Here is a 14,258-nt window from a genome sequence, read left to right on the forward strand (position 1 = left end):
AGACTGCTGCCGTGTAAATGAAAGACTTCTCACTGTGCCCAGCTTCGTAACTGTGACAACTAGGGTGGCCCTGATGCAGGGACTGCGCTACCTGGAATTTCCAGGGCTCCAGACAGACCGCAGTCCTTTGAGGCTCAGTCCAGCCATTGATGGCAATATTGTCGACAACGTTGGCTCTTCGCTGCCATATTCCCCTCGAGCATTACGCCACGCTGGCATAGCCGCAGTTTGTAAACGTGGTAGCTTTGAATTAAAGATTACATTACAATCGATTTTAAGGTCAATTCTCCTTTTTTTTTTTTTTTTAGCTTCGTCAATTTTTCGAGGGGGGGGGGTTGAACCTCCAACACCCGCCCCCCCCCCCCCCCCCCGCCTTGGCTACGCGCATCAAAACAAGGAAGAAATGATCCGCGCTTCGCGCGAATAAACCCAGCGCCTCTGGCGGCGCGCACAGAACTACTGACGCACACGCGAAAATTTGACACTCGCGCACTCACACACACACACGGTAGGCGGCTGTGGGTCGCTACAGTCTCCATGGTAAAGCCTCAGTGTTGTCACAGCTCATAAATGGCTACTGGTTTCTCCTGCAGCCATTTGTGCTTTACAGTTGAAAACTAGCTATAACACTGCGAGCTGTCAAGGAACTTGTTGCACCGTCATGATGATAATACAAATTTATTAAGTCCAACATCCAGTTGTGTTCAAATCTCACCCAAGGCCTGTCTTAACAAGAAACACAGTACTACTTTAGCATGGTACACATTGTAATTTACTGTACACTTGTACCTGTTATAAGAAGTGTTCCACATGTCGTCCTCACATTTACAGACAATACTGCCTGTGGAGACATCAGTGCCAATAATAACGCTGTGCAGTATCTGTGACCAGCGTGTGCTAGACAATTCCGTTTAGAACCTGATGCAATGTGGCACTGTTATATTGCACTCTGTGTTGTTAAAAGCGTATTATACAATATTGTGTCACCTACATTAACGGTACGTTTCCTTATACCGATTAGGAAAATTTACAGCACTGGTGACCCACGACAGTTACAACAACCACACTGGCGGAACGTTTCATTCCATTACAAGTTGCTATGCACCAACAATGTAGCCTTCTTATACTACGCCTGTTACACCAACTGCTTCATGCACCCATGCCTCATGAATTCCGTCCAGTGATGTACTTCACCGGTTTTATCAGTGCCTTATCTGACAAAGAGTGCCAAAATCTGAACCATGTACTGTCATGCATGCTTCCTCACACAAAGCCATATCTCCGGCCATGCCACAACAATGGTCACAATTCACCGACCTACTATTAGACTTAGTACAAAATTAAGATTCTAATACTTGCATTTTGTATTCTGGTGTTCGGCTCATATACATTACGAATGAATCTGTAATAACCGTGATACCTGCACAAGTCACCCTGCGACTGCTGTTGGACAACATGCCCATAAGGAATGACACCCTACCCAGACACCATTACAGAATCTATAACTTCACCGCAAGTGCTGCATAACACTTCCTCCATCATATCGTTTTGCACAATTCTGCAGTAGCACTACATACGGACTGTACACTGCTTTGAGGGAGCACTTCTCAAACCAAATTACTGAAATGTGTATTTTCATCGCAAGTAATCTTGGATGACAACTCTTTAAGTTTGTGACATCGATCTGCCATCTGACCGAACACGCTAACATCGTCAGTGACGTCATATTCACCTCCTGGCACACGTAGGTATCCAATGGCCAAATCAGCTCTGCTTCAACGTTTATCTCACAACTTGGAGGTACAAATTTCACAAGCTATCACTGGACACAAATCCGATACCAGATTATGGATGCTTTGGATCGTCGATCTTCCAACACAGCTGTAGTTTGCTATGACTGCACATGAAGCTAAGATGCTTAACAAGACACTCCGCCTGCAGCATATGCAGTGCATGAATTATGAGGACATCACCCCCCCTGCAGAATCGTAGATCACTGCTGCTCGTCTCATGTACCATACTGGCCCAACTAGAACCGATGAAACTGACTGTGACATCACCACCTCCAGCCCAGGCACGGACCTGAAGGCTGCAAATGACACCATTCTGGCAGTCGGCAACAGTGCGCTGGCTGCGACTGTTGCCTCAAGGTCACAGCTCTGCTGGTACCGCACACAGTTTGGCGACACTGCATGGAACTGACAGTGTCTCAGCAGCGAACTTCAAACACAGGCTACTGTAGACCAATCAGCTCACACTATCAAATCAAGTTGCCTTAGCACAGGCTGCAAGGGCTGCAAGTTCTCTGTGTTGGCCAGCCTGACATGCGGAAGATTACATGTATTTGACCACAATTTGGTTCAAATGGCTCTGAGCACTATGGGACTTAACATCTGAGGTCATCAGTCCCCTAGAACATAGAACTACTTAAACCTAACTAACCTAAGGAAATCACGCACATCCGTGCCCGAGGCAGGATTCGAACCTGCGACCGTAGCGGGCGCACGGTTCCAGACTTAAGCACCTAGAACCGCTCGGCCACTCCGGCCAGCACCACAACTTGCTCAAGTACTTAAGGGTCACATGTTACCACAGTACTGAAGAACATGTTCACATTGCTCAACGACACAACCTGGTTACAGCTCCATGCCACCAACAATTCTGCAATCTATGCACATGGAACATTACAATGTGTTTTACAACTCAGCATGTATCTCCAGTGCGCCTGGACTTCCTTCGTTTGCAAAATCAACAAACCACTTTTGGGAACTGACTTCCTCCATTATTGTCAGCTCTCTCAGGACCTGGAGCACACAGCACTTTCATGTTGCCTGATACTGGTGATTTTTGCTGCAACACCACCGCCGACAGCAAACATCACTTTGTGTTCCACTGGGCTATCTAGTCACGATGATGATGCATACTCTGTCACCATGGAAGAATGCACTACAACCATGGACGCTATCAGACAGATACAACAACATTACCTGATGATACACAAAGCATCAGAGTGCTCCACACTGAAAATACAAGCCTACTACAACGCCTTTATGATATATTTGGGACACTCATGCACATGTGGGAGTTGTACAGGAACACATCTAATGGCCTTCATCACAGGGAGCTATGCCACCATTCTACTTGACCACACTGCATCGCTCACATGTCAGTACGGCACCTTTAGCCTCAGTACCCAGGGCAATGCCCACATGTTCCACCTCCCACATATCACAAGCAAATGCTCATCAGTGTGCGTCTGTAACAGTATACTGCACCACATTCTCATGACTACTGGCCCCAGTTCACCAAAAAGCATGCCACCTGGCTCCAGCTCTTCTGCAGGAAGCAAAATTGATGTCCAATGAACTGCTGCAATTGGGTATATGCAACCTTTGGACCTCCAGGGCCTCACCCATCAAACTAGTTCCAAACAAGGAAGTTCTGTTAGGCTCTGTGGGGACTACAGAGCCCTCAACTCTCAAACAGTACACAACAGCTACCTTATCCCTAACATTCAAGATCTATACATTCCCTTGTGGGTGTTACTATCTTTAGTGTTAGTGACTGCAGAAAATCCTACTAGGTTGTATTACTTAAAAAGTCTTTGAGCCATTCACACATATGGGAACCTATTCTGTATGCTCATAATTTTGTTAATAGTCGGCAGTGACGCACCTTTTCAAATGCTTGCTATAAATCTAGAAACATGGAATTTTCTTGTTGCCCTTCATTCATGGTTCGTAGGATATCATGTAAGAAATGGGTAAACACGTTTCACAAAAGTAATGCTTTCTAAATCCATGCTGATATACAGAAAGAAACTTTTCTGTCTCCAGGAAATTCACTGTATTCAAACTGAGACTAAAGAATTCTTCAAAAAATTGCATATTGGTCTTTCAATTTTACAGGTCTGTTCATTTACCCTTCTTATATGAAGGAGGCACCTACACTTTTTTCCAGTACCCTGGGACTTTGTGTATGGTGATGGTGATTTTACATAAGCACAATGTATTTTAATGATACATATGTGGTACAAGGTAACCAATCACAGTGATTCTCTCCATACAAACTCTTTTCTATATTTAAAAAAGCTGTTTTATTGTTTTTTCCAACAATTTTGTAAGGTTGTGAGTCCTCCTGATTTTACCTATATCTGTAGCTGGAGGCAAAAATAGTTTTCAAAAATCAAGTTGATAAAGACATACCTTAAATCAATACTTTCTCAAGAATGATTGTGTGAACTGTCAACTTTAGCCATTGAAAGAAATACCTTTAAGTCAATAGATTCAGATTGTGTTTTGAAACATTTTGTTACTGTCAAAAGCTTGAAGATTTTCAGTGTGACCTTTTTATCTGAAGAAAAAGTTATGGGTACATACACTAAACAACTGTGGGAATTATACATTACTTCATTAATAAAATATTTCCCTTTCATATTATACATAATTAATTTTTCTTTTAAGTTGCATATATGAAAATTTTTGGCATGTTCATCAATTTTCAACAACTTTCAAGGCAAATATTCAAAAATTTAACTACTTACTGATTAGTTCCTTCCGTATTTAACACACACATTAATGCAATAAAACAGCATCTAATAGGTTTCACAAATCAGTATAAAATTTGATAAGTTTTTTTTTGTTTTCTTTTAATTTCTGTACCAGTTTTTCTGATAGAAAGAGAACCTCATCTGCTCCCTTCCTAGCTTCAAAGTAATTCTCCTGAGAACCTTGCAAGATATGCAGATGTGGTACTGGCGGTAGTAAAGCTGTGAGGACAGGTCATGACTCATGATTGGGTTGCTCAGACAGTAGAGCACTTGTTCTGAGTTTGAGTCTTGGTCCGGCACACAGTTTTAATCTGCCAGGAAGTTTCAGATTTTAAATGTGTCAGGAATTCCCTTAAATGCAGACAAATTGTTTCTTCTATTAATATTTAGCACTGAAATAAGAGTCCTAAAGCCTTTCTGTTACAGAGGTATGCTCATGTAGTCTATCTTCTTCCTTCTACTTTATACCATGTTGTCATGGGTCAGCATATTAATTACTGGATTTTGTAGTGGTAGTTGTTAGTTGTAGACAGTGGCTGGATGCCCTACCTGTCACCTCAGAAAACTACAGAAAGTGCTACAGCAAGGGTGCAGCACAAGCACAGGAAGAGAGTAGACATAAAAACAATTAGTATTGTACTTGGTAAACTGTCATAATTGGATGAGAAAGAACCAGAGCTTCAAGCACTAAAAGAAAACACTGAAGCTCAAATCATTATATGTGCTGAAAACTGGCCAAATTTGGAAATAAGTTTGGCTAAAATTTTTACAAAGAACCTGAGAATGTTCAGAATGGATGGATTCAATACTATTGGTGACATCATGTTTGTTGCTGTTAGAAATAGTTGTAGTAAAACTGATGTTGATACCTCCTCTAAGTTAGTATGAGTAGAGGTTGCGCTTGACAACTAGAATAAATTAATAATTGGTTGCTTTCACCAACTCTCTGACTCAGATGGTTCAGATGCTGAACAGTTCAAAGCAAACTTGAACATCATCTCAAATAAGTACCCGCTCATACTATGATAGTTGGTGGTGACTTCAATCTACCCTCAATGCATTGCAAAAATACATTTTTAATGTTGGTGGGAGGAATATCACATCATCAGATATGCAACTAAATGCTTTCTCTGAAAAAAATTTCAACCAATTAGTTCACGTGCCCACACAAAGAAAAACTTTTTGTGAAAATATCCTTGACCTCTTAGCAACAAATAATTCTGAACAAATAGGAAGTATCATGATATATACAGTAATTAGTGACTACAGAGTTGTTGTGGAAAGACTGACCACCACAACGTACAAATCCCCCAAAAGTAAATGCAGAATATATCTATTTGACACATTCCTAGGAGCCAACCTGCTCTCCTTCCCAACTAACTATGTATGTGTGGCTCAGATGTGGCTTAGATTCACAGAAGTAGTACCTGTCGTGAATGAGAGATTTATATCAAATAAAAGGTGGTACTGATCCCCCTTGGTACACTAAACAGGTCAGAACACTGTCACAGAAGCAATGAAAGAAGCATGCCAAATTTAAAAGAACACAAAATCTCCAAGATTAGTGATGTTTTACTGAAGCATGAAAATTAGCACTGGTTTCAGTATGATATGCTTTTAATAGCGTTCACAATTAAATTCTGTCTCGAAATCTGCCAGAATATCAAAAGAGCTCCTAGTTGTATGTAAAGTACACCAGTGGCAAGACATAATCAATAGGTTCACTGCATGGTAAAAACAGAAATATCATCGATGAGAGTGTCACTAAAGCACAGTCACTAAACATAGTTTTTCAAGACTACATCTTCAAAGAAGACAAAATAAATATTACAGAATTCGAATCAAGAATAACTGCCAATACGAGCAACTTAGACATAGATATCCTCAGCACAGTGAAGAAGCTTAAATCACTTAATGAAGGCCAGTCTACTGATTCACATAGTATACAAATTAGGTTCCTTTCAGGGTATGCTGATATAATAGTCCTATAATTTGCAATCACATACAACTGCTCACTTGACAAAGTTGCACAGGTCACACCAGTACTCAAGAAAGGAAGTAGGAGTAATCCAATGAATTACAGGTCCTTATCTCTCAATGGAAACTCCAGGTTGGAATATCAGCAATATAAGGGAAAGATAGATTGCTATTGCTCCTAAAGATGACACATTAAGTTGCAGACAGGTATTATTATAAAGACATTACACATTATCTATTGGCCACAGCATTCATCAGAAAAAGAAAAAGAAAAATACACACACACGTTCATTCACACAAGCAAGACCACCTCAAGCACACATGACTTCTATCTTTAGCAGCTCAGACCAGGATGCAATTGTCAAGTGGAATGGAAGCAGCAATCTGGAGAGGGTGGGGAAGAGGAAGGGATAGCAGTGTGTAGGTGGGAGGAGAGAAGACTGCTGTCTGGCAGAGTGTGTAGGGACTAGGCTGCCAACAGGCACAGTGTAGGCATAGGAACGCTGTGGGACAGGGAGGTGTGGATGGAGTGATAAAGGAGAGGAGTGTGGAAAGATGGACAGGTGCATTAGCAGAGGGTGGCACATGAATAGGATGGGAGATGAGAATGGAGAAGACGTGATTGAACAGTAAGTCTGAAAACAGTTGGGTGGAGGATGTGCAGAAAGTATGTTACTGTAGGTTGAGGCTGAGATAATTTTGGGAGTGGAGAAGGTGTTGTAAGGAGAACTTACATCTGCACAGTTCAGAAAAGTTGGTGGTGGAGAAGGGAATCCAGATGGTTCGGGTACTGAAGCAGCCATTGAAATAAGGCATGCTTTCAGCTGCATGTTGTGCCACAGAGTGGTCTACTTTGCTCTTGGCCACAGTTTGGTGGTGGGCATTCTGGTGGACAGCTGGTTGATAGTCATAGCAATATAAAAGGCTCTGCAATGATTTCAGCAGACCTGGTATATGAAATGGTTTCTTTCACAGGTGGCCTGGCCGCTGATGGACATGCTGGGTGGATGGATTGGACAGGTCTTGCACATGTGTCTCCCACTAAAATATGATACTTATGGCAAGGGGGTGGGACTGGCAGTGGAATATGGATGAACTAGGATGTTATGAAGGTTGGGTGGGCAATAGAACACCACTTTAGGGGGTGGGAAGGATCTTGGATAGGATGTCCCTTATTTCAGGACATGATGGTAGGTAATCAAAGCCCTGGTGAAGGATATGGTTCAGTTGTTCCAGTCTGGGATGGTATTGGGTGATGAATGGGGCACTCCTTTGTGGCTGGTTCTTGGGGATGGTGAGGTGATTGGGAGTATGAGGGAAATGGCATGGGAGATTTGTTTGAAGACTAGGTTGGGGGGGGGGGGGGGTAGTGCCTGTCTGTGAAGGTCTTGGTTAGACCTTCAGCATACTGGGCAATGGAGCATCTGTCACTGCAGGTATGCCATACCTTGGTGACCAAGCTATATGATAGGGATTTTTTTTGTGCGGAAGGGATGACAGCTCTTGAAATGCAGGTGCTGCTGGTGGTTGGTGGGTTTAATGTGCATAGAGATGTGGATGGAGCTATCAGAGATGAAGAGGTCAATGTCCAGGAAACTGGTACTCTAGATTGAGAAGTACAAGGTAAAGGAACTGAGATAATGAATCACTGAAGACAGGGGTCTTGGTCCTGAGTCCACCTTGTGATGATATCATCAATGAAACTGAACCACACTATGGGTTTGGTGTTTTGGGAGACGAGTGAGGTCTCCACTAAATGGCCCATAAACAAGGTGGCACAGGAGGGTGTCATACAGTTGCCCTTAGCTGTGCCATGGATTTGGTTGCATACCTTCTCTTCAGATGAGAAGTAGTTGTGAGTTAGGATGAAGTTAGTAAGTTATATGAGGAATGAGCTAGAGGGTTTGGAGTCAGATGGACATTGGGAAAGGTGGTGTTCAATAGTCGTAAGATAATGCACATGAGGGATGTTGGTGTACAGGGAGGTAGTATCACCAAGGACGAGTTGGGATCCTTGAGGTAAAGGGATGGGGATGGTGGAGTGTTGGTGGAGGAAGTGGTTGGCATATTTGACGTAGGAGGCTAGATTATGGGCAATTGGCTAGAACTGTTGCTCAGTGAGGGCCAAAATTCTTTCTGTGGGAGCACAATAACCAGACACAATGGGGCATCCAGGGTTTTTGGGTTTGAGGATTTCGGGGAGCTTGTAGAATGTGAGTGTGTGGTGTGTCATAGGGTTGGGGAGGGAAATGGATTCATGGCGGAGGTTCTGGGAAGGGTCTAAGGCTTTAAGCAGGGATTGGAGGTGATGGGACGGGGTCACTCTGGCTGAGTTTATAGGTGGAGGGGTAAGACAACTGGCAAAGGCCTTCCACAGGGTACTCACTGCAGTTCATAACAACAGTGGTGCAACCTTCATCAACAGGTAGGATGAATAGGTCATGATTTGATTTCAGGCAATGTATGGCCGTCCTTTCTTCTGCTGAAAGGTCTGAGGAAGACACCTGGGGAAGGATGGAAAGGCCATCTTGGAGGTAAGGAATTTCTGGCCACTAATAGTGTAAAGATACATTTTCGTAAACATTGTGTTTGATCATGTACTTTGCTGTATCAGAAGGTGTTGTATTAAGATCATGTAGTCTTCTCGTATGGTTATATTAAAATATGTGAGTGGCATCCCAAAGAAGTGATACATTATTTCAGAACAGAACCTCGCTAAAAGTCAGTTTCAGTCTCAAGATACAGAACCTACGACCTTCATGCTGTTTTCTGCGCGGGGGACATCAACTTGAAGACAGCAGGTTAGTGAACTATATCAGAACCTTCGTATTCCACACAGTGCAGTGGAAACAACTAGGCGCCTCACGTGTACTGCATGCACAGAACAAACGTTCTCAGTGACACCTCATCTGCAGTAATGCAGAGGAGGTAAAGGAGGATGATCGTTATTAACACCAACAATCAATTCATTCTTCCTTTCTTGCCGTAATGGCGGTATGAACTGGGTGAGGCAGGGATCAGTGTTGGGGTTAGGTTGGCTTTGATTGGAGGGATTGGTAGCAAATAAGTGTTTCCACTTCAGGGATCGGAGAAGGAGGGTAGAAATTCGACAAGTCCAGCAAGGATAAATTTGGGTGTAGGGCTAAAGGTGAGGTTTCTGGCTGGGCTTGTCAGTGAGCTACTCTCCTCCCAATCCCTGCAATGGAAACAATGATTTGCCACCAGTTCCTCCAACCAAAGCCAACCTAATCTCAACAAGGAACCCTGCCTCTCCCAGTTCATACCATCATCCAACTATGATCCTGCCCCCCTCGCATTTAACCATCCAAAGGTCTCCTTCCCAGAATTCCTTACCTCCAACTTGACCCCATCATCTTTCCCCAGGCTATATACATCCTCAAAACAAAAATGGACGTAATTATCCTACCTATACACATGGTATGTGAGTTAACGAACATTTCCCTCTGATTTAAATATATGGTCGAAAGAGTCAGCCTACAGGAATTGTGAAACGAACCCTGAAGTCCAGGACCGTGTGCCACAAATTTCGCAGATTCGCCACGAGATGGGGGAACATGCTACTATTGTCTATTGAGGCCTAAGTGCTGCAGTGTGCGAGTGAGACAGACGAGAACCTACGTCATAGGGAAACCCAGGAGAAGGCGTTTGCGGCCAGGGAGATGTAGCAGTGTTAAATATGGCGGACCTAATATTGGCCATAAAGGGAAACATTTATGGAAACTATTTAATTCTGTAGTAATTCAGAGAATGAAGCCACAGTAATTTTAATCTGCCATCCTCCATAAATTTCCATGGTGATCCCAGTAAAACTTTAATATTGATCATATCTATAATAGTTTATGATTTTCTCCACACAAAACACATTGAACGATGATAACATGACACCTTACTGTATCATTGGGTAATAGAATATTTGTTGTAAAGTTTAGCGCATAATAGTTACACATTGAACGATGACAACATGACACCTTACTGAATCATTAGTTAACAGAATATTTGTTGTACAGTTTAGTGCATAATAGTTACTTTTGTTCTGTATTTATTTATCAGAAAGCACATTGGTGCATGGCTACTGGCCGTGACATTCAAAGTTAAGAAGGAAATTGTATTGGTTTTATGTAAAAGAATTTAACATTTACTATGTAATGGATATTACACACAGTATATAAAATATATTAAAATGTAAAATAATACAGAATAATCTGTAGCCAATAAGATGTACGGCTTCAGGAAAGGGAACTGTACTAGTCAGTTGAGCGAGTATGTTCGGCGAGCAGGAAGTGGGGCCAGGGACGGGCGGAGGAGGAGTGCTGGTGCAGACACGAAAGTGAACAGTTCTGGTCTACATACGAAAGGGAACAGTTTGGATAGAGACGCGAAAGCAGACAGTCGGCCTTTAGGCAGCTAGGAAGTGAAACGACTTAGACAATTTCGCGTTGTGTGGTATCGCGGGACTTAGTCTCTGAGCAGTGAGCAGCCGCGCGCCTGGTGTAACTTTTCGTGTGAATGATCGAACTCTGTCAAATGGATATGTGGTTGAGTGTAACAGTAACTCTAAAGACGACCACTTTCGCTATTAGTTTGCCTTCTGAGTAAACATTATTCTAAACAAATGGCAACTGTGTGGCCTAAATTATTTATGGGTCATTAATTTAGTTCCCGATATTATTATTACTGTTATTATATGTTTTATGAACTATGTATTTTGCAAACTTGCCATCAGACTGAAAATTTAACCAAACGTTCATAAGTGTCTAATTTAGGATGTGTAATGCGACAAGTGCGATTCAACCCCTAGACGCAGTTGAGCCAAGTCAGTTCAGTAAAGGGGAACTGCATGTGAGCCCGAACATCTTTGGGATGTTAGATCGCAATTGGGGGCTCGTCCGAGATAGGAATTAGGAAAGTGTTAGCTGAGGGATAAGAATCTTGCACAGTGTTGGAACAGGATTGGATTTTGGAAAGTGTTAGTTGCAGAATATGAACTCTGGAAAGTTTTAGAACTGGATTTGAATTCTGCAAAGTGTTTCCAAAAGTATTATCTTAACTTCGCCGGCCGCTGTGCTCGAGCGGTTCTAGGCGCTTCTCAGTCCGGAACCGAGCTGCTGCTACGGTCGCAGGTTCGAATCCCGCCTCGGGCATGGATGTGTGTGATGTCCTTGGGTTAGGTAGGTTTAAGTAGTTGTAAGTATAGGGGACTGATGAAAAAAAAAATGGCTCTGAGCACTATGGGACTTAACATCTATGGTCATCAGTCCCCTAGAACTTAGAACAACTTAAACCTAACTAACCTAAGGACATCACACAACACCCAGTCATCACGAGGCAGAGAAAATCCCTGACCTCGCCGGGAATCGAACCCGGGCGTGGGAAGTGAGAAAGCTACCGCACGACTACGAGCTGCGGACAGGGGACTGATGACCTCAGATGATAAGTCCCATAGTGCTTAGAGCCATTTGAACCATTTTTGAATCTCAACTTCGATGGGCAGGGTCTCTCGCAAAATTTAAATGTGAGATCGGTTCAGTACTGAATACTAGGTGTCTTTAATAGTTGTGAATTTACAGTTTTAATTCTCACAGTTAACGACATTCTGTGATCTGAGTCTCAAGACTGTGGCAGCTTAGGTAGTTTGCGTGCGGGCTCTGGGGTACGAATTCTGCAACAGTTGCGTGCACCGAGTTTTAGCAGTGTTTAGGAGTGATATAAAAGAAAACAAAAAACGCCGAAGAAGAGGCGACATCGAAAGCACATGGTTCCAGCCAGCAGTGGAATCTTCAACGGCGATTCATCGCTTAGCGGCGGTTGCAGCACCACAGCAGAGGCTACGAGATCTTCGGCATCAGCTTCAACTGCAACATTGGCAGCAATACCATGGCAGTAGGATCTAGCACGACACAGCTAAGTAGCTGCGCTGATAGTGACATTATGTATGCTTCTGTAGTTCAATCGCCAATAATAGACGTCGATAACATGAAGCAGTCGTCCAGTTTGTGTGGGTCCGAAAATACTAGCGAAGTAGGGCAAATAGTCCGAAAACAGGCAAGGTACATGAATTTGGGGGGAGACATGATGTTGCAATTAATGCAAACGATAAGAGGATTGGTATCCAAAATTGAGTCTGTTAAAACTGATATGGGATCAAAAACTGATTATGTAAAATCCGATATGGGATCTAAAATTGATTCTGTTAAAATCGATATGGGTGACGTAAATTTAAAAATTGATTCGGTTCAATCCGAACTAGCTTCGGTTGTGAAAGAAGTAATAGATAAAATGGCTAGTGTAATCGCGAAACTGATAGACGGAAAATTAAAAACCATTCTTGATGAAATGGGCAACATTTCTGATGAAGTTAAGATACTTGACTCTAAGGTAGATCAAGCGGAGAAAAATTTCAGTGATAAGGTGGAGAAGTTGCAGGCAGATCTGGGAGGCAAAGTAAGAAATTGTATGAGTAGGCAAGATGCTCTAACGGCTGAGACGACAGAGGATATTAGCAACTTATCCGTTCGAATAGGTAAAGGGGAGAAAGAAGTAGATAAAATATATGAACTAGTAGAATGTTGCATTCGTATTGAAAATAGAGAAGTTAAAAAGCAAATCAATGAAACAAGAAGCGATCTGAATTTCTTAGCTGCACAACAAACCTCTACAATGATCATTGTTCCGTGGATGAACTCAGGATCGGTCAAATGTTTTGGAGACGATGGGAAATATCACCCAGTAAATTTTCTAGCAGCATGCAGGGATGGTTTTATAAGGGGAATTTCTGACAAGGCGAAGATAAAATTCGTTAAAAGACATCTGGAAGGTGAGGCGCAATCGTGGGCTAATGTACACTACTACGAAATATCTGAAAGCAGTTTCCTGAACAAGTTCTGGAGTGAAGCAAAGCAAACGCAACTCCAAAATGAGTTTCTGAACGGGCCAACATTTAAATACGGGAATGGGTCGATGCGAGAATTTTGTAAACGTGAACTTGTGAGATTAATGCATGTGAAATGTCCATTGGAAGTGCTTACTGAAATTATTATGTTGAAAAGGCGGTTACAAAACGGTAACAGAAACACATCCAATGATAAATTTCAAAGGGGTAATGGGAACGGATACTTTCGTGACAGGGACCGACACCAAGAACGTAGATTTAGGGACCGGCACCTGGCGAAATGAACCAGCATAATGGGAAATTGGGAAACTAAGTTTTGCCGCATCTCAGGTCCGGAGATGGCAAAATAAACCGGCGATGAATAGGATGCGAGTAAACGGAAATGTGACAGGTGTTAATAAATCGGCAGAAAGGCGCCAGAATTTTGAAATGAGATTAGTAAGAGATGAGAATCAAATAGGCAAATTTTCAATTCAGATCGTACATAAAAGGCGTAATCCTAAGATAATGAAAGATAGTGATAAAGCCAATGATGACGATTTAGGGCTAATGATTTGTTTTACGAATGTGAGACGAAAGAGCGTGTGAATGTTAATACAATGAAAGAATCTGTGTACCAAAAGGAGGCTGAGGTGGAACTGAATTTGGTGGAGTTAGATGATATAGAAAATTCAAAAGAAGTACTAACTAGCGGTAACGATTATAGTGATGAAGGTAATGATGTTTCCGGTGATATTTTGACGGTGAAAGTTGTGAAAGAGGTTAATAAGGGCTTCGTGCATTAGTCTTGTAAGCTGTTGATGGATTTGTGTGTGTATCGGC

Source organism: Schistocerca nitens, chromosome 4 (genome assembly GCF_023898315.1).
Source record: "Schistocerca nitens isolate TAMUIC-IGC-003100 chromosome 4, iqSchNite1.1, whole genome shotgun sequence".
NCBI classification, from domain to species: domain Eukaryota; kingdom Metazoa; phylum Arthropoda; class Insecta; order Orthoptera; family Acrididae; genus Schistocerca; species Schistocerca nitens.